The following is a 24,255-nucleotide window of genomic DNA, read 5'->3' on the forward strand; positions in this document are numbered from 1 at the left end:
GGGTTGGTTACAAAGGCAGTCTGCTGGGGGGTGCAGCCGCTTGGCTGAGGAGCCTAAGGGACGCGCAGGCTGCAGCTGTGCACACACGGCCAGGGCCGGGAGCGTGTCCTTCTCTCGTTGTGCAAGCTCCACGTCGCTCTGTCAGGTTGAATTCAAGGTCTGTGTCCTTCTCTTCAGGGTATTAATGGCCTGGACCTGAAATACCTTAAATGACTACCTGAAGCTGTTGGGTGGGCAGGCTTGTGGCAGATCTTGCTTGTTGCTGAACCCTACAGTCAGTGGTAGAACCTTTAGGGGCCAGTGTAAGAGCCTAGCAGCATTCCCTACTTGCCATGCTCTGTGTGGCATGCCTTTACCTGCCTGCCTTCTGCTGACAGCCCCCTCTTTTTTTCCCTCAGCTCCTGCTCCACACTGTACCAACCATCTCCCCTGCTGTAAGATCCCATCTTCAGCCTGCTGCTCCCTTTCCTTTGCAGTGTATCAGCTTGTTCTTGTGTTCTCTGCTTTTCCTTATCCAGCTCTTCTCTGCTGTTAATCCTCCCAAGACCTGGGAACACAGAGCAGATGTAAGAAACAACCGTCTGACTGACTGGGTGCCCAGAGACCTTTGTGCAGCTTGGGTTCCCAAACAGGCAGGCAGGCAGGCAGCCAGCTAGACCAGCAGTATTTCCCTGCTGTCCTACTGACCATTGGGCCAGGTTTCCACTTCTAGTGGCGAGGTGCCCAGCTCCAAGTTGTTTGACTGGGATGTGGGTTGGTCTGTCTTGTCAGCTGGCCAGCTGGAAGGGTCACACTGACAGTGCTTGCCTTCTGGCCGCTGCTAGAATGGGTGAAAATTTCCCTTGGGATTTTGCTGCCTCTTATGTTGGTGGGTCCTGAGGACTTGGAGTGCTCATCAATGCTGTAATGAAACAGCAGCAGCTGTTTGGTGCAAGACTGTAAGAAGGGACTTTTTCCAGAGCAGAAGTGGTTAATCCTAGTGGATCTGGGCTTGGCCAATAGCAAAATAAATTTATAGGCAGTCTGGGAAGCCTTGTTTAACGTGGAAGGTTCACACTGTATTTCTCATGCCATGCCTGTCGGTAGTGAAAATGCCTGTCACAGCAGACACCAAGCTAGCAGGTCACCTGGTGCGTTGCTGCTTCTGAAAGCTGAGCTTGTTGTGCATGCTAGGGCTCACTCCTGTACTCTGCCTGCTGCCATTTCTTACCCCTGGAGTTCAGGGACCACTTGAACCTTCATCTTCTCACACCCCTCTTGCCACCTCCTCATGCATGCCTGATCTCCTGTTTTCTGCTGTAGCGAGGACACGTTGGTTGCATTCCAAGGGGGCTCTTCGTGCTGCCTCTCCTAACCCTGGTGTATCTCTTCCCAATCTTTTCCTTATTCCTGTTTAATTTCCTTTAGTATGGGACTACTGTTTCAGGTTGCACTGGGACACTGGGTTGGCTGAGATAGCAGAAATAGGGTGGAGGGGAGGAAGGGGTTTAGATGGAAGTTTCTGCTATCAACTCCATTTTTAATCTGTTGATCATTATGCACCTAGCTAAATCAGTTGGCTCTGTGAGACAAACACCAGGTGCTCAGTATCCTGCCTCCATGTTCTACTCTGTTTTTCTATTTTTTCTTTTTTTTTTTCCCTGAAAATTAATAGGATTCTGCCCATTGATGATTAAAGCATCGCCTGGAGTTTTGGAATGGATCAGATGCATCAATCAAATGTTACCACATTGCATCCAAAGAGAGGAATGCCATCCAGCTGGGGGTAGGGCCTGTTTTTCTTTTTCTTTGCCCCCATCAGTATCTAGAGCTATTTGAAACCTTTTAGTTTTTAAATTCAAGAATTCTTAATATAAAGTAATAGTTTAAAAAATATTTATTGTATGAAAAATGTACTGGTTTGGGGTTTTTTTTATTGGTATGGAACAATGTCGTGCTTCTTTATATTCAAAATGTTATTAATAATCTTGGAGCCTTGCAGGGCTTTGGGTAAAGAAAACATTTCAGTAACTACTTAACATATGTTGGGAGGGAAATTCTGTGTTTTAAATGAAAAGTAAATCTATTCCAGTTACTAAAGAAGATGAAAATAATTGAGCTCTTTTCAGAAGTGTCAAAGTTCAAGTTGTTTGTCCCAGTTCTAGAAATTAATGTAAAACAGACTAATACCCCTACATAAACTGTTCCTCTGCAGTAGGGCAGAGGAAGCAAGTAGATCAGTAGTGAGTACCATCTCTTTGTGTGCTACTTAGGGGTGCATAGCTGCTGTGGCAGGAGGTACAGTATGAGACTTGGAATGAAATAAAAGGCTGGGGAGAATGTGAATCAGGAGCTTAAAGCACAGGTTGCAGCCCGAGCAGAAAACAGAAGTAGTTTGCTGGCTCCCTTCCACTTGCTGGTGAACGGCTGCCCATTATGCTCTCACTGGTATGCTACTTGGCTGCTTCAGCATAGAGGCTGTAGAGACAATACACTTATCTGGTGCTGAGAACTGGGATGGACTTTCCAGGTCAGGCATGAGAAGATGTGTGTTACGGAGTTTCTGTCCGGAAGTAATGCTGTTCAGTGTTGCTCACTTGAAATGTGAAGCTCCCTGTGCTTCGTGTTGATTTTCTGTTCCTGTTAAAATTGCTTTTGCTTTAGAAACAAAGGGTCTTAAAGCTGAGGGGTTTGACAGAGCATGCTGCAGAATGATTCTTGTCTCCTCAGTATGTAAGTTACCTGAATGAGTGATTTTGAAGTAATATTTCCCTGCAGAGCCTGCCTCTCTCAAGTCTTTAGACTGTCACAGCAACAGCGAGACTGCTAGTGCAATATTAATAATTTATGTGTGTCCCTCATTTTGGACCTTTGTCAGTCATTTCAGCCTCAGCAGGCTAGGAGAGATGAGAAAAGCACGTATGTGTTTTGCTGCAGTTCTCTCTGCATACCTTCTCAGGGTAGGGAAAGGATTTTTGTCTCCAGAGAATGTCTATCTGGAACCTTTTAGCAGTGCTAAATTTACAGAAATAATACCAGAAAATAGCATAATAGAGTCTCATTTCAGTCCTCTCTGCACAGGGTTTTTACTGCTTTCACTGGCTGTCCACAGCAAGTGTGGCTCAGATGTTTGTGAGCTCTGCCTGGCTGCAATAGGTGAGGGAGAGGTAAACCTTTTATGGGTCCCTCCTGTGGGATGAGCCCAGCCAGGGTTTTGCTGCACGTGTGTAATCAACTCCAGATGTTTCTCTGCTGCTGCAGCTGCACATTGCTTTCTGCAAAACCGGGCTTCGTGTCCTTGATTCTCTTCCTCACCCTCTTCTAAAGGGAGGGAGATGGTCAGGTCGTTTGTGTGTTTCCTGAATAGGTTTTGCTTTAGGTGAGGAGCAGAAGACTCTCTGAGACAAATGAAATGGGTCTTCAGAAATGAGGCAGGTGAGAGGATGTCACTAGAGAATGTAGCTGGTTTAAATACAAACTGTTAGTGGATTCTGGAGTTAACTGCTGCAGCGTTGTGCTAGATGTTAGCAGTCATCCATCTTGGCTGCTAGGAACTTCAAATCCTGTTGGAAGCACAGCACTGTTTTTCAGGGAGTTTTGAAGGGCCATCAGTGCAGCGTGTTTGAACTTGAGGTGTTTCACTGAGTGTGTTCTTGCAGGCAGGTACTGAACTGTTTGAATCAAATTGGTCTACTTTGAGTGGTATTTAGCAAGCGGATGAGTAGTTTGCAGGCAATTGAAGTGTTACCTCCTATTTGTTGCTCACGATCCAAAGTGGTTCTTTCACCCCAGGCAATGGGGGACCTACAGGTTCTGTGCTGCTGGGTCGTGGATGGATAGCACTATCTAGAAAAGGACAACGTTCTGCAAAGAATTGAATCCGTGTCTTAAACTTCAAATAGATTTATTAAGAAAAGAGGAATGCTTAGAATAATTGTTGGGGGAAAACTAGATTACATTGTTTCACATTCTGGTTTTGAACGTCTTGGCTTGGAAAAATGTTTGGCTCCAAAGTTGCTCTGTGTGTGCAGGAGGATCTACAGGAAAACGAGCAGATAAGAGAAACCATTAATCGTTTTCTTGCGTTGCACTCATTAAAAGGTCTTTACATTGGAGACAGAATTTTTTGCCGTGGTTTGTACCTTTGTGGTCCAAACATACTCTTCTCCCAGGTTCTGTTTTGTTAAGTCTCCTTCAGAGCTGGTCTGTGCAGTTTGGAGAGAGCAAGTGGAGCTGAGATTTCTTGTACTTCAATTTTAATACTTCCATAGTGCAGCCAAATGGTTGGTTTGGCTGCTGGCAAATGGTTGTAGTTCAGAAGGGAACTAAGATGCCTTGTTGGACTTCAGACGTCTTGCTTGCAGCAGTGAAGATTTATTTTTCTTTTTCTGTTTTCTGTTTAATTTTTAGTGAGACGGGGGCTGGAACCTTACTCCTGTCTCTGCACTTGCCCGCTTTGTTGACTGTACACATGCATTTGTAACACGACACTTTTTGCAAAGCAGCACTGATTTCTTCTGCAAAACAGAATTGGGAAGACTCTACTTTGGTTTTGGTTTTTTTTTCCTTTTACTTTTTACTTTCTGTCTTTTTCCTTTCCCCTCCCCCCACCTCCCTCCTCTTTACAAGAAGTTACTTTAAATAGGAAGCTCTTCAGCAGGTTGCAACCAGAATTCTATAATAAGATTTCTGTTCCCTCTCCCTACTTTTTCACATGCAAAGTTGTGGCTGTAATTATATGACAGCTGCCCTCTTGGCTGACATGCAGCAGATTGAACTGGGGATCTCCAGAGCTAAAAGTGTGAGCTGCTGCTCTGTGAGCTAAAGCTCTATAGCTGGAGGCTGTAATGATCTATATCCTTCATGACTGAGTAGAAGGGAGCTGCAAAAAGCACTTGCTGAGTTATGGTGCATGCAGGGTACTTACTGTGTACACAGATACTTCCCGGGTGTACTGGAAGCTTTCTTTGAGTGGTTTGTGATAATTGTGCAGATGGTTGTCAACTGGTGGATGCTTTAAAATGACACTCCATTTTGAAGCCTTTCTACCTAAAATAAAATAACTTTATTAGCCTGTGAGGCAGGCACAGACAGTTCTTGCTGTATGTGTATGTTATGCTGAGCCTGAGGGACCCTGATGTTGCTGAGGTCCTTCAGCTTTGCTGCAGTGTAAAGCAATGGTTAACACTATTGCAACATGAAAAATCCTACAGCACCAGTGACACTCAGACAAATTTGCTTTTATGCTTTGCCATTACAATAGAGTTTTCATAGATGGCACCGTGGGAGCTTTGTAAAAGCAGAAGAAAAAGGAGAAGCTGGAATTGCTGGAATGTCTCCTGTTTCCTAAGAACCAGGAAAACCTGAGCTGTGCCAAAGTTTGTCAGGCTGAGGAAGAATGAAGGGAAGCAGAACCATATGGAGCTTCAGGAGTAGTGTCAGCCGTGGGTAGCTTCTGCAACCACTGTTGTGGGAGAGGGGGATGTGCATTACAAGTTGAGACGTTAATTTTTGACTTTTTGATGTTCTTACCACCTCCTTCCCCTCCACTCCATCTCTGAACAACAACAAAATACCCCAACAAGACTAAAAAACCCAAAAAGGAGATAGGTGTGGGACATAATATGTGGTCCTGACCTGCATAGTTCAAAACCAAGCTGATGTTTTCCCCATTCAAAAAAATTAAAGAGGAGATGTTTAAAGAGAAGCAATGAAACATTAAAGTGAGATCTAAACCCACAGCCTGATAGACTTGACTGTCAGGAAGCATTTCTTGGTTATGCTTTAATCATGGGTGTGAAACTCCTGGTTCCTGGGATGACCTTGGCCTGTATCAATACAAGTGCATTCCTGGCATGTGCTGCCTTGAGGCAGCTTCCAGCTTCTCTTCTGGCTTTTATTGCAGGCCTGTTTCAGCTGCAGACAGATGGACTCTCCTCTCCTTAGTGTTGCTGCTGGAGGCCAGTGCAGAAGTAGGGAGCTGGGCACCCATATTAAGAGCCTGTGTTGCAGTTGAGATGAGATGGTCACTTGAGTAGGTTTTCAGGAATCCAGACTGCTGGCAAATGAGCAGATACAAGCTGAAGTGGCATTCATGTGCATCTCTGCCTTGGATAGAGCCAAGTCCAAGGCACCTGTTACTGCACTATCACCTCACCTAATTATTTTCCTGTCACAAGTAAGACTGGATTTCTTTTACTCAACAAAGTTTGTCCCACGTTGAAGCAGCTAGGAAGAGCAACCCAGACAAGCTGTTTATGAGGCTGTGGAAATACCAGCCATGAGACTCCATGGTGAAGACTCTGCACAGCATATCTGACAGGTATGGAGAAAGAGCCTGCCTTGCTTTCTTCTCAAAGGATAGCTCTCTCCCGTGGCCGACTGCAGTTCCCTGCCACGTGGTTGTGGCTGGCTGGTGGTTCTCCTGGGGAGAAGACTGTGCACCCACTGTGTCACAGCCCTGGCATGCAGTATAGTCATAGAATCATGGAATCATAGAATCAGTCAGGGTTGGAAGGGACCACAAGGATCATCTAGTTCCAACCTCCCTGCCATGGGGGTTGGAACTACCCTAGATCAGGCTGGCCAGAGCCCCATCCAGCCTGGCCTTAAACATCTCCAGAGAGGGGGCCTCAACCACCTCCCTGAGCAACCCATTCCAGGATCTCACCACTCTCACGGCAAAGAACTTCCTCCTCATGTCCAGCCTGAACCTACACATTTCCAGCTTTGCTCCATTCCCCCTAGTCCTGTCACTCTCTGATTTCCTGAAAAGTCCTTCCCATCTTTTTTTGTAGGCCCCCTTCGAATACTGAAAGGCCAGAAGTCTCTTCTCTCTGTTGTCATGTGCTGAACCTCCTCATTTCCTTGTGTTCCCTTTCCAAGGCAGGATGAGTAGAGCAAGTTTCAGTGCTACAGAGGCAAAAAGATCTTTGACTTGTGCAATTTCAGTATTGAAATCAGTGCTATTTCATGATCTGTTCCTGCTATGGTCAGATATTTTGCTTACTCTCCTATTACCTTCTTTGGCATCTGTAGACCTCATTATGTGATGTTTTGTTAAAGAATGAGTGTAATTACTTCAGAACCAGAGCATGTGTGAGCTGTTTGGGTAATGACCCAGAATGGTTGTGACACAGAGATCTGAAGTAGCTTCCTTGCTGTATCTTGAGATCCCCTCCTCTGCCCAGAGTGGAGCTCTCTACATCCCCATCCTGCTCCTGTGTCATATAGTCAATATCCTGCCCTCCTTCTGCTCCTCACTGCTCTGCAAGGGAGTTATTTCTGTGGTGTCCCAGAACAGTTTCCACTCCTTACTGTGGGTTCTTGTTCTTGTCCTCCTCCTTCTTCCTCAGAGGTCATTGTCCACCATTCATTGGTGCTTTACTATCATTGGTTCTGCTTAGTTTTGCCTTTCCTGGCTGTACTGCCGGATTTCACAAGGGAAAGCTTTTAGCTCTCCTCCATTCCCGTGGGAGAAATAAAACTTATATCTCATCTAGAGGTGCATAAAACATGGCCACACTGTCACCAGATTATTTTTTTTTACGTGTTGCTTGGCTCAGGTCATCTCTTTGCAGTTAGCCATGCAATAAGTATCCCCCTTCCTTTATCTTTGTTTTCATGAGGCTTGCAAGCAGCATCTTGCTCTCCTGGGGCTGAGTGCCATGCCTGTTGAATCTGAGGGTGTAGTTTTACAAGCCTTGTTTTCAGCAGTCCCTGCTGCTTCTCCTGAGCTGCTTGTTCAGCTGTGCCAGTGCAGCTGAACGTGCTGCTGCGCACTGAACTTGATCAGGAAATTGATCTGGATTAAAGTAGCCAAGTTGGAGAGGAAAGCTGCTTAACCCAGCAATTTGCCCAAAGAAATACTTGAGAAACTGCAGTTTAAGGACACTGTGACTTGATAGCACTTTGACTAATGCCCCCCTGGTATAGAAATCACTTGTTTAAATGTAGAGTTGCTGCCTCCTGCCCTTCACACCCTCCTCCCCAACTAGTAACACCAGCCACCACCTGCTTCTGGCTTAGAGCAGCTGCTGCAGGTTAAGATGCTCTGTGCAGCTGCTTTGGGAAATGTGGACCACGATGCCTTTGGGAAGGGTCAAGGAGCCCCTGGAATAAAAATGGACGTTTGTCAAAGTGTGCAAAATCATCTGTGTTGTGCAGCATCTCAGACTTGGGAAAAGCTTCTTGCTTATTAGAATTGCTGGTGTGGTTTTACACTGAGCCTTGCTAACGTCCTCGGACGCTGCAGTGTCACTGAGCTTCTGGGAAATGCAGCATACCTGCGGGTGATAGTTTGAACCTTTGACAACACCTGCCCCTGCCCTGCTCGATGGGACACGTTTAACCTGCCCCATCCCTCCCCAGCCACTAGAGCAGAGCCCTGGTGGCTCTGCTTCTGCGCTTTCACTTGGCTTTCACGCACCCTTCCCTGCCTTATCCATTTGTGTGCTCCCAACTTCATGCTGTCCTGGGTTTAATTTTTGTTTAAGATCTTTGTTCCTTTAATGACAGCGGGAACCGAAGGCTGTTCTCTGTGGGGGCTGTGGTGTGCGGCTGTGCTTGAGGTAATGAGACTTGATGAAAACCTCTTGTTACTGTGGCAAGATTTCTTCCTTCTCTCTGTCTAAGAAAAGGGGAGGAGGGGGGGAAGAAAAAGTGACAGACCCTGCTGGGTATGTTAATATATTTTTAATGGCTTGCATGTGGCTAGCTGAAGCCTTATTTGTCCAGCCTGCAAGAAAAGTGGAGCAGCAAGTTATTCTTGTGCACCTTTGGCTGAGCTTTGCCGGCGGTGGAAATGGGAGAGAGGGAGAGAGGCTTGGTTGAAAATTTCACAGAAATTTTGTATGAAACAAATGAAATCTGCTGGAGATGGAGGGGGTTTGGCAAGGAGAGGAAGAAGATTGGATCCCAGATACCTCCTCCCTTCCCCCTCCCCAAATCTTCCTTATTTTCTGGAATATTCCACTGTGATCATCAAGAGAGCTACTGTCTCAGACTGTGGTATTTCTGCCAGTGGTGAGGGGAGAGATTTTTCTGAAATAATTGCTGTATTTCTGATGGGAAACAAAAGGGTTTACTACAGTGGCAAGCTGGGAAGGGAGCTGGCAGGGTTGCGAAGGGGGGTGTGGGGAGGTAGGGGGAGGGCACTAAGAATTTTTCCCCTTCCAGCCTTAACATGCCAGTTAAGCCGCAGGCAGGATAAGGCTGGTGGTCTGAACCGGCTCCTCACAGCAATGGGGGTTGCTGCTGCTTTCCTATTCCAAAGACATGCAGAATGCTGCTGGGACTTGTGGGCAGCTGGTCTGGGGCAGCTGTGGGTCCTGGGGGCCAGGAGCCTGGTCGGGGCTGCGGTGCAGGTCAGCAGGTTGGAGCAGAGATGTGCTTGATGAAGCCGTGAGGAGGAGCATTCAGGAGGAGAGCGAGAGCTGCTGGCAAAGGATTAATGCTGCATATCCCTGATAAGAGGGGGAGACAGGAGGCAGCAAGGAGCCCTGGCACTGTTGCATGCCGATTAGCTAGAACAGCTGGGAGGGGATGTCCCTGGTGAGACATGGACAGGTTGGCTGGAGGGGGTTGTGATGTGAACAGGTACAATGGACTGAGCCCATCCTCAGCTGGCTCCCAATGCAGGAGGCTTAGGGGAGCAGTGGTGTGTCTCTTCCATTCTTGCACTCTAATTCATACAAAATCCCAATTGAGGATGATGTTACCCTGAGGCAGGAAGGGCAGAAAATCAGGTAGACACTAAAACAGTGTTTTCTCTGGTGCCAGCAACTTTTTATTCCTCAGGAAACAGGTACTGTGCCAACTGTGTGTATTTCTTCTGTGTTCAGCAGCGAACTCTGCTTACCTTGTCTGTGCAGAGGGGGTTTGTCCAGTGAATGTTAAGCTCATGTACTTTTGGGTTCTTTCTCCAAGTGAGAAAGCCTGAACCTGAGAGACATCTTCTTGTCAAAGCCATAAAGGCATGCCAGCATCTCTTGAGGAAGGTGTATAGCTGGGGTCACTGCTGGGAGGAGGTTAGGCAGTCATTTTCTTGAGTCCTTGCCCAGTCCTGGAGTACAGTTGCCAACAGCCCCTGCCTGGCTTCTTGTTTCTGTCAAGTGACTGTGGAGCTGGGGCATGTCCTGCCTCAAATGAATGCCCCTTCTTGGTGGCAACATCAACATCCCAGCAGGATCAAAGCTGTATTTCTTTCCTTTTTTTTTGTTGTCGTTATTGTTAATTAAATGTTTGTCTATCTGTTTAATTTTGGAGCTGAGGAATGGTGCTAGACTGGCAACTCTAGGGACATCCTTTGCAGCCTGCCCCTGCCAAGGTACCAGATTGCTGACTCCCAGCTAAACTGTCCCCTCTGGTTTTTATGCAGCATAAAAACAGTTTGTGGGAGTTTTCCTCTGGGGATGCTGTAAGTTTCTTTGCATTACAGAAAACTGGAAGCACATCCAGCGAGTTAGCAGTGTCTGAGTGAGAGGATGGCAACTTGTTAGCCCACGCTGACTGGATTGCTTGGCTGATCTGACCATACCCTTCTTTAGATTTAAATTAACTTTCAGCTGATTTAGTAAAAATCGGTTTAGTAGTGAAGCAGGCAAATCAGGGACACATTTGTGTTCTATGTAAATCTGTCCACAGAGGGGTTGAATGCCATTTACCCGTCTGTTTTAAAGTGCTTCAGCTTGCCTCTCCCTGAGCAGGCAGGCCCTAGTCGTCGCTAAGCGTCCACTGCTTTCTTAACCCAGTTTTCCAGCTGGGCTGAAGTTGCTGACGGCATCATGACTTATCTCAGAGCACGACTGAATGCGAATTGGCACAGAATCAAAACCAGAGACCCACCAGGCTCCTAGTCCTGTACATTTGGGTTGTAGAAGCCCTACTTCGCCGGAGCAGCCAACAATAACAGTCAGCTAGCACAGCCATATAGTATTATTTTTACTCAGGCCTCTTCTGCTGATAGTACGCTTCTAAAACAACTGAAAGATTTTGTTTGTCTCCTTAAGCGTCCTTTTTAATGTCCTGTCTAGATTAGTTTTAAAAGATGACCCAAAGGGAGTGTTTGTTTTACACCAAACTCGGACCAATTCATCTCCCCCCTCCACCTCGCCATGGTGGGTTTAAAAAATGGTACTGTCATCAAGCCTGATATATCTAAGGCTGCAATAAAGAGTAATGTGTGCTCTGTGTTTTAATCTTTTGGGGGGGGAGGGCTTAGAGGACTGCTGCTGAGGTATGACGGATGTTTCTGTGAGTTCTAATACTTAATTGGAGGTAGGAGGGGTTTGAGTCTGCTGTTTGTCTTCAGGTTAAAAAAAAAGGAATAAATATGTCTTGGTATAGACAGTAGCAAAGGCAAGGAAAGGCCCACTAGAATTTTGGGTGGACTGAGTAAAATCCTCTTCCCTTTTAGCATCACGTCTTTTAGTTTCTCACTGTTCAGGAGGACTGAATCTTCTCGGTCCTCTGGTTGTCGTAGTCTTTCAGTCCAGAAAAATCTTTTCATTGCTAGGTGGGGAAGATGGAGGAGGTAAAGGAAAGGGCCAGATTTTTTGCTGGTCTTTATGTAGTATGTTTTTAAAAATCAAATGAAATCCCCAAACTGAAACAAACCCCAAAGTCACATGCATCTGTCTATTTTTAATTGAAAAGATTGTTTTAAGGTCATCCCTAGCAATCTCATGCCACAAGCCATTTGATGTACCACCCCCTCTGCTAAGATGCATTGCCATAGCCCTGCTTTTCTGTAGGCACAAGGCTGTGGTTTTCTTGCTTTCTAGTTGTTTACTAAGGCAGTGCTGAATTCACTGATTTGATTTCATAAAAGGAAGCCACTGGGGAGGGTCTCAGAAGACCGTGGATTATCTTGCTGATGTTGCATGCAGTGAAAAAGCAGGCATGTTAGTTCTGGGAGGGGAAAGGACTCTCCTGACTGTGGTGTTTAGTTCTCTTACACAGGATGGGGAGCACACAAGGCTGGGGGGAGGCAGCTGACATAGGTGTCCATTGGAGATGGATGCAGGTGTCCCAGTGAAGTGGCAGTGAGGTTTATTCATTAATAATCTTTCACCCCAAGCTTGTCCTCATGCCTTCTCTCTCACTTGAGTTAACCCTTCCCCCTCTCTGGGAATATGCAGTCCCACTGAAAGGAGCAGGGAATTGCAGCCTGTGAATTGCACCCAACAGCTCCTGGTGGCTGCTAAATCAGCCAGCTGAGCACCTGCTGTCTGCCTGCTCAGGGAGCTGAGCAGCCAGCTATTTGTTGTTAAAGTGACATTGTCAAAATAAAAATCCTCTCAGTTCCTGAATAATGCACTGGCCTATTAAACTAAATGAAATGTAAGGAATCACATTGGTCTCCCATTTGTAGCCAGAGAAAATGGCCTCCAGTATCTCAGGTATGAGTTACCTGCATGCCCAGCAACCACAACTTGGAATCCCAGCAGGCTTGACTTAGCCCAGTGTGCTGAGGTCGATAAATTGACTTCCATGCAGCTTATTATCTGGGGCTCTTTCAGATGTGACCTTATTAAAACCTGGAGTCCTCTCTGGACATTAACAATCTCATAGCTGTTTCCCTAAGTATAGAGAAGAATGTTGCTGCAGTGTCCTTGACAAAATCTCTTCCCCAAAATCTCTGCTGAGAGGGGCACATGCTGGCTGTTCACTGAGCCTCAGCCATGACTGCAACATGTTGCTGAGTGAAGGGATTCTTCTGAGGGGCATCAAAAGCAGATCTCAGCCTCATGCTAGTGTAAGGGTAAGGCTGCTAGGAGAGAGGCTCCTCTCTAAACGGATAGTTGCGTACTGCAGTTGATTACATTGTATTGTTGGTGAGATTTCTGCTTTTCATTTTAAAAAGAAAAGGAAGAAATAATCCCAGCTCTATCTAGCCAGCTGTTGTTTCATTTCACAGCTTCAGACTGTTTCCTTCCCTCCTCCTGACTATCAGTTCCTTTTTGTAGTGCCCTCAGAGACGCTGCCTTCTCTGTCTCCTCTTGAACTTCCTACCCCCATTCTTCATATGCTTGGCCACAAGTCAACATTGAAACGCCTGTGTGCTCAGATGGGAGTTTAAGACTGCTATGAGATATTTAATATGTGGAAGACAAAACTGACTTGCCACAGATATGTGGGAGTGAGAAGGGAGTGACCCAGCATCCCAGGCTGAAGCTTAAGCTAGCGCCTGCTCTTTTCTCCCCTGCCTCCCAGCCTCCTGAGAAGGTTGGAGGCTTCTGCCAGAGTGTCTCGTTACTGCTCCTGCTTATCATCCAGCACTCCTTTTTTCCTGACCCTTTTCATCTTTGCTGCGAACATCCTGGGTGGCATGCGAGTAGAGAAACGGGCCTTTGTACATGACACCGGCTCTTTTGCAGCAGGAAAGGAGATGCACTGTGCTGAGAGCACTGTCCCTGGCTTTGGTTCCCCTCTTCAAATGCTCTGCGCTCTGCAAAATGGGACTGTTGCAGCCCACAGGGCTGGAGGATGTGCATGCTTACAGGCTGTGAAGCTCTCAGCAGCAGGAGAGCGGAAGACTGGGGATTGACAGCTGCAGAGCTGCCCCTGCCCTGCGGTAGCAAAGTGGAATTGGCACCTTGGGCTTCGCTGGGGAACAGAGGGCGAGAGCTAATAAAAGATCTGTTTCTAATCTTCTGTTTTGGGGGAAAGGCTGAGCAACAGCAGAAGTGCTGGAGCCACTGATCTGCAGATTGCTGTGGCTTGGCTTAGTCTTGTTTCACATTATAATGGTTTTCTACCAGCCTGCATGTGCGTGTGTGTTTGTTAATGAAGGCTTTGGTTCAGTACAAGCTGTGATTACTGGACCACGAGATTTCTTGGTCTCTTTCACAAGCAAGTGAATTTTCCCAACGTCCTACCTCTCTGTATGCACATGCATGCACGTGTGTGTGCACTTGGGGATCTTTCAGGATGGAAAGTGCAGTGGAAATGTAAAATACTATAATTACGTGCAGCTTTTATTTCTATTTTTGCTCTGCAGTCAGCTTGGCAAGTAGAACTCTGTGTCTGGGCAGTCTCATATCTGATCTGATCTATTTGTCTGTGCTTTTTTGCATTGTGGTTTGCAGCCCTGCAATTGAAACCTTCAAGATTACTTAAAGATGGAATGAAAGTGTGCTTCCATTGAGCTTTGTAAAGGCCATTTCTTCTAGTGCAAAATAATGGGCCTAAATGACTTGACAGTGCTCCTTTTAAATCCACCACTTGGTTCCTGAGGGGGCGGGGGTGAGGAGGTAATGTATAGGTCTTACAGGAATAAAGGCAGTGTTTTGTGCTCCCCTGCGGCTCTGCAGCAGTAGCTCACTGACTGACCCTATTAGCAGAGCGGTGCTGTCATCGCGGGCGAGGCCGGTGTGCGGACAGGGAGCCAGGCTAAACAAGCAAGTGAAGTTAGGGGATGCAGCGAGGCTGCAGCAGTGACTGCCAAACAGGCAGAAAATTAAATGGTGGAAAGAAACATTTACTCCTTTATAGCTCAGTTGTAAAAAAATGTCCCAGTCCTTCCCTCTCTCCAGTTTCCTTTGAAGGGGCAGCCATGGGAGTGACAGGTCTGAGGAGTTTCGGTGTGGGCAGTGCCATAGAAAGGCAGGTGGGGAGTAGCAGAGGAGCGCTTTTCACTCTGAGCCACTCCTGAGCCTGTGCACTGACATCGCTCTTGGAAAAGATGCAGCACTGCTGCAACCTCTTATGGATGAGAGGTAGAGCCAAGGCCTCGATCAATTGATTGTTAAAGATCCCAGCACACTTTTCTTGAGATGAGTGGACAGTAACCTCAGTGTCCTGGCCAGATTCCAGTTCATTACTTTCTGTCAGTCAAAATTTTCCCCTTCTCCTCCCCTTGCCTTTTATCCTGCAGAAGTTATCATTAGCTTCCTCCTAATGACTCACGGTAATGCTGCTGGCACACAACTGGTGCTTTATTTCATCCTGGTGATGAGGGAGTGATCCCTGTGATTTGGGGTCTTTGGGCTGAAAGAGGTGCTATGGAAACACAAAGGTGTTTGGAGTATACACACAATACACAAAAGCTCTGTTGGTTACTGTTCCTTCCCTTCAGCTGCTGTTTTGGAACAGGTAAACAGGTTTTGCAGCTGCATCTTCCAGCTCAATCCAAATCACAACTGCGCGTGTGTGTCTTCAGTGTCTGTGTGCACGCAGGCCTGTCTCTTCCCCCCCCCTTCAGTCTTGGAACAAGAAGAATGTGTCAGGCCCTCTGGCTGCAATCCAGGACTCTCCGTGGAACTATAAATCGACCCGTCGGGGAGGGGGAAAGAGATTAACGTTGGCCGTCTTCATTAGTGAGTCCCCAGAGGAAACTGGGTCTGCCATGAGCCGTGAATGAGACCAGCTGAGAGAGGAGGGGGAGAGTTTGCGGTTTTTATCACTGCCTCCAGAGACCCTGGAGGAGTGGAGGAAAAGAGTGTGATAGGGATGGGAGGATGTAAAATGAAGGAAGCCGGAGCTTTCCAGCACACTGCTCGCTTCCTCATTGGAGGGCAGGTAGCTGGTTGCTGCTCCTCTGCGCCAATCCCTGACCCGTGAGCCCATGTGTGTGGCTGGAGTACTTGGCATGCTAATTGGGAGCAGAGAGGAGTGAGCCCAGTGGCAGTGCAATGCCCTGCCATGCTAAACAAGTGCCAGTAATTGCATTCAAGGTACTTTCATTATGTCAGATTTTTCACAGGACCAGAAAAGTGCATTTATCATGAGCAGCATAATTCTTCCTGAGCATTGCTTGGAGGGAGGTGTGTGTGTTTAATTTCCTGCCCCCTCCCAGAAAGATGAAAGAAATTCTTGCCTCTGTTTGCATTCTCACTTGCACACTGATTTTTACAAACAGCTTCTTTGAGCTCCAAACAGCAATCTCTTTTCTTCCTTGCTCTCTTTACTGTATTTGTTTGCACGGCAGGCTCATGCAAACACTTGCATGCACTAACGCACACGTGTGCTAATTGTTGTTTTTCCAGTCTGAAGGAGGGTATGGAGGCTGCAACTGCAGCTGGTAACGTTTCAGGTTCTCTTGTAAAGTCCCCGAGAGCCTGGATTGTGGTGGTGCTCCTACCAGTAAAATCTGGTTTAAGCTGGTAGTTGTCTCGCCCCCCCTCTTCTTGCAGTGAGTGACGCAGGCTCGACAGCTCCAGATAGTGATGCTCTTTATTCACTGAGCAGGCATCACACACATCATGGCAATACCAGCAAGGCACACACACTCTCCTACCAGGGTACCTAGCTGTGACCTGAGGGGACCGGGAAGAGGGAAGCTTCTTGTCTGTGCCCATGTGGTCCTTGTCACCTCTGCAGCATGACAACAAGAGAACCAATTAGTGTCAGTTTTGGTGTCGCTTCTTACTGATGGGGACACAGACCCGGCTAAGATGCGAACTGAGACATCATACATCTTCTCACTCTGCCTCCCCGTGGGTCTCTCGGGTGAGGGAGTTGTACTTGGGAGCAAGGGAGCTCCTGGGAAATGCAGCTGGTGCCTGCAGCCGATCCAGCGGGCTTGGAGAAGGTTGTGGCTACCCATCTGCTAAAACTTGTTGTCCTTTTCTCCCCTACGCACCCCTGTGTTTTTGTTCTTCTGCTCTTTTCCCCTTAGACAACTTACTGAGCACTCAGTAAGTTGTCTAAGGGGAAAACATGCACCTTTCCATATCTGCTTTATCTGGATATTCACAGTCCTGTGTAAAATACAGTGCAAGGCTTCAGCTTGGCTTTTCTTTGCCCCACCAGTGCCTACATCACCCTTGCTGTGGAATCCATCACCTCCTTAAAATTGTTTTTTAACTAGTCCTTGTGACACAGCTGTGACTACTGCTTCTAGGCAGTTAGTAGTTGCTAAGTTAAATGATGTTCCTTAGTAGTAGGTAAAAGTAATAACCCATTTTTGTGTTATTGATAAGCTTTAAAAATGGGGCTTTTTTGGTAAAGGCTTAACACATAACTTACAGTCCCTGGCTTCAGATGTTTGCAGGCAGAATTGGACAAACAGCTACTAATGGAGAGGAGGAAAGGCTGAGGGGAGAAAGGGCTGAGGGAACTGAATTTGTTCAGCCTTGAGAAGAGGAGGCTTAGGGGAGACCTTATTACCACATCCATAAAGGGTGGCTACCGGGACAGTGGAGACTCCCTTTTCACAAGGAGTCCCATGGAAAAGACAAGGTTGCAGTGGGTACAAGTTACTACTGGACAGATTCCCATTGGAATTCAGGAGAAAATTTTTCACTGTGAGATCAGTTAGACATTGGAATCAGCTCTCAAGGGAAGTAGTAGATTCCCTTACATTGGACAGTTTCAAGGCCCAGCCTGGCAGGGTGCTGGGCCACATCGTTTTAGACTACACTATCACCTGGGAAGGTTGGACCAGATGATCCTTGTGGTCCCTCCCATCCTGGCATTCTGTAATTCTGTAATATTTGGTGTAGAAACATGGGCAGGAAAGAGAAGATAAAGCTGGGGCAAAGGAGCTGCGCTTTACGTGAAGGAAGAGCACTACTGGCACTAAAAAGTAGCATTTCAGGTGAGTCAGCCCCAGAGCTGGTTAAAAGCCAGGAATCCTGCTGCTTCCTAGTTCTTTTTTACACCTTGCATTGTTCCCAGCTGAGGAGCACATAGTGATGTTTTGCCTTACCTTGAAAGAAATAAATGATGATGAGTAGAAGGGTAAGTGCACTATGGTGGGTCATAACACACCACTAGCTACAGTGTCACTAATGAATAAACTGATGGATGAGTTATTTATTCCACAGTCCAGAGGGAAGAGGCCACCTTTGGTGACACCCACCTCTGAGCAGTCTGAGGGCTCTGCACTGAGAGTAGTATGTCATCTGCAGAGGCAAAATCCCACTTTTCCTTCTACAGCTGGATGCCTTTTGGAAAGCTCTAGTTCAAGCCTGATCTTGTTTAGCTTGTGGTGTGGCCTGAGGTGGTTCAGGCTTGAGGCAACCTGCTGGCAGCCAGGGTGGAGGTTTCTTTTCCTGGGGGACCTCTGTCCTGGTGGAAGAGTGGAGGAGGGACAAGGGGAATGCAGCCTGCCGTGGGGGAGAAGTGCTGCGGTAGATTAAAGCAGCTGCTGAGGGACTACTCCAGTGAAGCTTGAAATCAGATTGTTTGACAAACATCATGTTAGAAGCACCTGGCTGGTTCTGTTTGCCCCACAGCTCCCTACCTCAGAGAGAAAACAAGGATTTTCACTGCTCCATAATCTCTTTGCTCTTCCCTCTTCCCTTCCTTTGCTATGCCCCAGAGGGCAGATTGCCTGCCTGCAGTGAGCCATGGGTGTTTGCTGGAGAAAGTAGGCGGCTATGGGAGCACCTCACCTTAATGGCATTCCCCTGTTTGAGAGACAGAAAGCTTATGGAGAGGTGGGTTTGTTTGGTGTGATTTTAATTTTATTTTTTCCAGCTCTGATTTTTTGTTCTGCCTCATTTGCATATTGTGCTTTTTCCAAGCCTCTCCATCTCCTTTCTTCCTTCTTTTTTTAATTCTCTTCTCTCCGCTAAAGATTGCTCCCTAACTCTCAAATGTCCCTCCCCCGCCTCGCTCCCCCCCACTGCATTTTTCTTTCATCCTTTGTTCTTGATTGCTTGTGCCCGGGAGCAAAGAAAGGAAAAGGAAAGGATACCATCTCTGTGAAATACAGGAGAGAGAGAAAGGCAGGCAGGCAGGCAGGCAAAGTTGTCAGCCTGGCAGAGTGAGACTGAATCCATCTCAGGAACATGCCGCCCGCCTTGAACACATGGGATTCACTTCCTCCATTAAGCTGGCCATGCCACATTGTGTGGCTCTGGTCCTTCCAGCCCTGGATGGGACTCCCCTGCAGAAAAACTGCTTTTGGCATCTGCTGCCCTGGGAGAATGAACTGTGGATCAGGGACTGACCAAAATCACCTTCCGTGCCAGCCTAGATTACTAGCAGCGTCCTGTGCATGGTCCCGTCTTGGTCCAGCTGTGAATCCGATGTCTCTCTCACACAGGAGTGTAGGTAATCACCTGAAATGTGTGCGCACACTGGCTGAAACATCACATCTCTTTTCTTCCATCTCCTCTCCCCTGCATCAGCAGTGCTGCCATAATCTCTCAAAATCAACAGGCCATTACAGTCTGATGTAACTCAATGAGTGCTCTGAGACAGAAATCCTGCAGTGTGCTTAAAAATCCTAATGTAGAAACACAGCACTGTCCTGCATCCTCCCTCCACCTCCTCTCCTGGTTTCTAGTGTAAAATCAGCATTGTTCTGTGTCTGCACATAGGGTTTTAGCTGAGCGGATTGCCAGGCTTCAGCTGGCTTTTTATTCTCTTTCAGCTCTCAGAATCTAAAATAGAGTCTGATCTCTTCCTCTCACCCCAACCATCTCCCCTTTTTCCATTAGTTTTTTGGAGCCATGACTTTCCACTCCTGCCCTGGGAGAGTGGAGGCTGCAGGGACTTTGCAGAGCCCCTCTCTTTTTGTCCATTTTACCCATCTGGCCTGTCCCTTGCAGTTGTTGATTAGACCCTGTGGATGGGCTGTTCAGGTGGGGATGGTCCATGCTGGGTTTTGTACAGCAGAAATGTCTTACTGCTGTTTTTCTTGTTTACATAGAAGAGCTTTAGCTTAGACGTAGCCTTACATTTCAGTTCTCCTCCTTACTCCCCTCCCCCAAGGTTTTGTTGTTTGCCATGTTTCAGCCAGAGAGGAATCCGCTCTGTAAGCCTTACTGGGAAGAGGCACCTTCTCTCCTGGTTCTTGCAGGTTATTCCTAAGTCTCATAGGACTTTTCTGTATCTGAGGGCTAGGTTGCAGGTCAGTGCACTGAGGTAGCCCAATCTGCAATGTTATATCCCACAGAACTGGATTTTTCATTATTATCTTGGTTCCATTAGGTAATCTGAAATGATGTGCAAAATTGAGTGAAATGCTTGCTGTGGGAATCGTCTCCGTTGTCAGCAGTCCTTCTGAGGCTCTCACCATCACATCTGGTTGGGGGGACTGTCCTGTCATGGTTGATGTGTTTCTGCTTTATTGTTGGTGAGGTGCTGTTGGTTCTCCTTTCTGACCTGGTCTGGAAAGGAGCCTAAATGAATCACTTGAGTTAGAATTCCAAAACTGGATGCCAGGGGATACTTGTAGCTCCTCTCCAGCCTGACTACTGTCTGAAGACACCGAACTGCTTATCAAAAGCTGTAATGTGAGCTACATCCTGGAATGTAAAGAAAACAGGTAGCTTTGCCATCTAGGGTCTTGTGCATGGTGACAATGACTTGGTGTCCTTCATGTCCAATCTCTTTTGCTTCTGTGGTTGACTGATGTTGACTAATTGCAGGCAGCTGACCAATATAAAAGAGCTGGCAATGGCATATTATTTTCATTAGCTGTCAAAAAGAGCAATTAGCAGAGTTACCTCCTCTGCTTCCAGTCCTAATCCAAAACTCTCCTTTATAGTAAGAGTAAAGATGACAGACTAGTGATGAAGTTTCTTGTTCAGGGGAACCTTTTGGGGTTCTTGCCAGTGGTAAAAGTATCTGTTTTAACCAGGTTCCCATTCATCACCTACAACTTTCCAGTGATGGGGAGGGTCCTTAGGTATCCCAGTGGAACTTGAAGAAGCTTGGGTTTTGCTTTGTGCCCATGGTACCATCAGGGACCAGATGCACACCACCATGCTGCTTGGACTACCGACCCATTTGGTCTGCTATGTTATCTTGGATGCTGGAGCTGGCTGTGACGCTGGAGTGTTGGTTGGAAAGTCTTTGCAGACTCTCCACTCCACTGTGGGTAGTTAGAGCGATGACCCTGAGAGACCAGCCGCTGCTTTATGACTGTCAGATGGCTTTCATATATTTGAAATGTGAGAGGCTGTGCTAGTTTGTAAATGATTTCCTCTCTGACACCATTGTGGATGTTTTCACTATGGTTAGAAAAATCTAACTGAATTAAGATATTGGCCAGGACTTTTTCTGGACTGTCAGAGCAACTCCATGTGCTTCTATCTTGTGGCTCTTGAGGTTGTAATTTGGCAAGGCCTCCTTTTGGGTGGTGCCTACACCTAAGAAATTTTGCTTTGTCCTTCATGCCCAAGTATCTAAGGAGTCTCCTGCCAGAACTGTAGGTACTTGGAGATGACAGTGAGGCACCTCTCTGTGCTTATCTGTACATCCAGCCAATGTCTTTTATAGCTGATTGGCCACTGGTCCCAGTCACAGCATTTCAGCTGCTTGAACAGCCTTAGCTTACCTGTTCTTTTAGTTTCCCTTCTCTTCACCCCATACCTTGCACTCCTTTAGAGAGAGCAGCTTCTTCTCTGGCTTGCTATAAAGTCTACCCTCTAGTACAAAACACTCCAGTACAACTATATGGCTCTGGAAGAGACCTGCTGACCACCTGTGTTTTCTTGGTTCTCTTTCATGATGCTCAGTTCATCTGAAAACACTTTCCTCTTTCTTGTGTCTTTTAGGGTTTCTCTTCTCCTTCCATTGTAGATATGAGCACCTGAGCCAGTTGGGATTATTGATGAAATGTGGGGGTTTTTTTCTCTTTTGGAAAGTGTTAGTTTAAACAGTAATAAAGCTATCTGTCTAAGAAGCAGCATTTCATATGAGTTTCATGGGGATGAGGAATGCAGTGTTGTCTGGCTGCCCAGAACATCCCTGTGTCTGCCAGCTTGAAGGCCCTCCTCTGAGCTGGAGCACAGCTTTGTGCCTGAGGTGGCAGGCAAAGTGTTTGGTTGGTGGTTGCCCTTACGGAAACAGATCCTGCTTCCCAGTCATGCCTGGGGACAGCAGAAGGGAAGGAATGAGCACCAGTGGCTTCAGAAACCAGCTTTGTCACCAGCAGCCAGGATCCAGCTGTGCCTTGGGCCCTTCTGTGGGGAGGCAGAGGAGAAGCTTGTTTTGTTTTATGAAAGCTGTGTGATCTGCTGCGGTGTAATTAAGGCATCCTCACATCTCTGTGACTTTAAAGCTGGCATCTGATACTTTTTTCCTGGAAAATGCCTTCAAAAGATGTTGGAGGGTGAAAGGGCAGCACTGGGTGGCAAGTTAGGATCTAGATACGTGTGGATATGGTGCAGTAAGTAATCACTTGTCAAGCTGCAGGTTTGTATTAAGTGGTACTGGCAGTGCCGTGGATGTGGTATCATTTACAATATGTGCAGCTCAGGGAAAGGAAGACAGGTATGCCTAACACTAGAGGGAAGGTGCTGGACAAGGACTCAACATACAGTGCTTCAAACCCAAGCCTGCCTCTGCTGACAGTGTTGTTTAGCCTCTCTGCATCTCCAGAAGATGATGCACTGAAGGGCACTGGCCACAGACATGTGACGAGGAAAGCAGGAATTAGGCTTGAACTCCTTCTGAGTCAGCTGGGGAAAGGGAAGTAGATTGAAGATCCTGAGTGGAAGCACCTAAACTGTACCTATCACAATTTGGAGTTGAATTCTACAGCTCAGAGATGAGGCAATAATTGGGGGTTGGATTGTGGGTGTCAGAGTGTTTTTAAGGGCATGACTTTGTGGTGGGCTGAAGTAGCTATGGATCAGCGTGGCTGCCAAACAGAATGGACACAGTTGCCTCCTGTATCACTTGTTAGTTCTACAAACGTGCTGTGGTAAAGTAACCTTTTTCAGCCAGATCTAGTTGAAGAATGTGCTGAGAAAGCAGGAGGGAAGAGGCAGGAGAGGCTTGTTTGCCCCTTCTCAACATAAGTAAGGACTTGGATTGTCTCAACTTGTTAGCCGACAACTTGTTTTCAGCTTATTTGGCAAACCTGTCTGCCTCTCGTCTTTACTCTCTTCTGTTAGCCCCAATTGAATGGCTATTGAATGCCATCCCATTGGCCCCATCCTCTTTAACATCTTCATAGATGATCTGGATGAGGGCATCGAGTCAGTCATCAGCAAGTTTGCAGATGACACTAAGCTGGGGGCATATGTGACTGAGTTGGAGGGCAGAAGGGCTCTGCAGCGGGACCTTGACCACCTGGACAGATGGGCAGAGGCCAATGGGATGGCATTCAATAGCTCGAAGTGCAGGGTGCTGCACTTTGGCCACAACAACCCCATGCAGAGATACAGGCTGGGGTCGGAGTGGCTGGAGAGCAGCCAAACAGAGAGGGATCTGGGGGTACTGACTGATACCTGCCTGAACATGAGCCAGCAGTGTGCCCAGGTGGCCAAGAGAGCCAGTGGCATCCTGGCCTGCATCAGGAATGGTGTGGTCAGCAGGAGCAGGGAGGTCATTCTGCCCCTGTACTCTGCACTGGTCAGACCACACCTCGAGTACTGCGTTCAGTTCTGGGCCCCCCAGTTTAGGAAGGACACTGAGATGCTCGAGCGTGTCCAGAGAAGGGCCACGAGGCTGGGGAGAGGCCCTGAGCACAAGCCCTATGAGGAGAGGCTGAGGGAGCTGGGGTTGTTTAGCCTGGAGAAGAGGAGGCTCAGGGGAGACCTCATTGCTGTCTACAACTACCTGAAGGGTGGTTGTGGCCAGGAGGAGGTTGCTCTCTTCTCTCAGGTGGCCAGCTCCAGAACGAGAGGACACAGCCTCAGGCTGCGCCAGGGGAAATTTCGGCTCGAGGTGAGGAGAAAGTTCTTCACTGACAGAGTCATTGGACACTGGAATGGGCTGCCCGGGGAGGTGGTGGAGTCGTCGTCCCTGGGGCAGTTCAAGGCAAGGTTGGATGTGGCACTTGGTGCCATGGTCTAGCCTTGGGCACTGTGGTAAAGGGTTGGACTTGATGATCTGTGAGGTCTCTTCCAACCTTGGTGATACTGTGATACTGTGATACTGTAATTAATAGCATTTCCCGGCTTCACAAGGGTGTGATGAAGGTATCACAGGCTGAGAAATGATCAGATACGACATGCTTGTGAGTGTGTACATGTCTGAGAGGAAGAGAGACCTAAGATATTAATATCTGCTGGTAAAACCTCGGTGGGGCAAGAAAGGGCATTGGCAAGGGCTGCTGATGGGAGGGAGTGGGCTGCCTTGGCATGGCCAGGTCCTTACAGAGCTTTGCAGCCCAGTTGTGCAGACCACGTGTGACTCAGCCAAGCACTCGCCTTGGTGGCATTTCACAGCTTGTCAGTAACACAACAGCACTGAAGCGCTGCCGCCCATCAATTCTGAAACTAAAGGGGGTGGCAGCAGTGGGCAGAACCCTATTGATTGCGCTGTAAATCAGAATGTTAAAGGAAAAAGCTGGATTTCCAGGAAAATTACAGGTCCATCTCTCACCTGCTGCAGGCAGAAGAGATTCTGCCACCTCCTCTGAGC

The 24,255-nt window shown here is 47.3% G+C and overlaps 1 protein-coding gene across 5 annotated transcripts in view; it reads left to right on the forward strand.

Moving 5' to 3' along the window:
- TCF20 (transcription factor 20) overlaps positions 1-24,255 on the forward strand; it is a 133,633-nt gene that overhangs the window by 11,537 nt on the left and 97,841 nt on the right. For all 5 annotated transcript variants that reach the window (XM_064155111.1, XM_064155114.1, XM_064155115.1 and 2 more), the window contains exon 2: positions 1,655-1,765. The gene's annotated coding sequence lies outside the window, so the exon portion shown is untranslated. The remainder of the gene's footprint in view (positions 1-1,654; positions 1,766-24,255) is intronic.

The sequence above is a fragment of the Pogoniulus pusillus genome, chromosome 15 (assembly GCF_015220805.1).
Source record: "Pogoniulus pusillus isolate bPogPus1 chromosome 15, bPogPus1.pri, whole genome shotgun sequence".
In the NCBI taxonomy this organism is placed as follows: Eukaryota; Metazoa; Chordata; class Aves; order Piciformes; family Lybiidae; genus Pogoniulus; species Pogoniulus pusillus.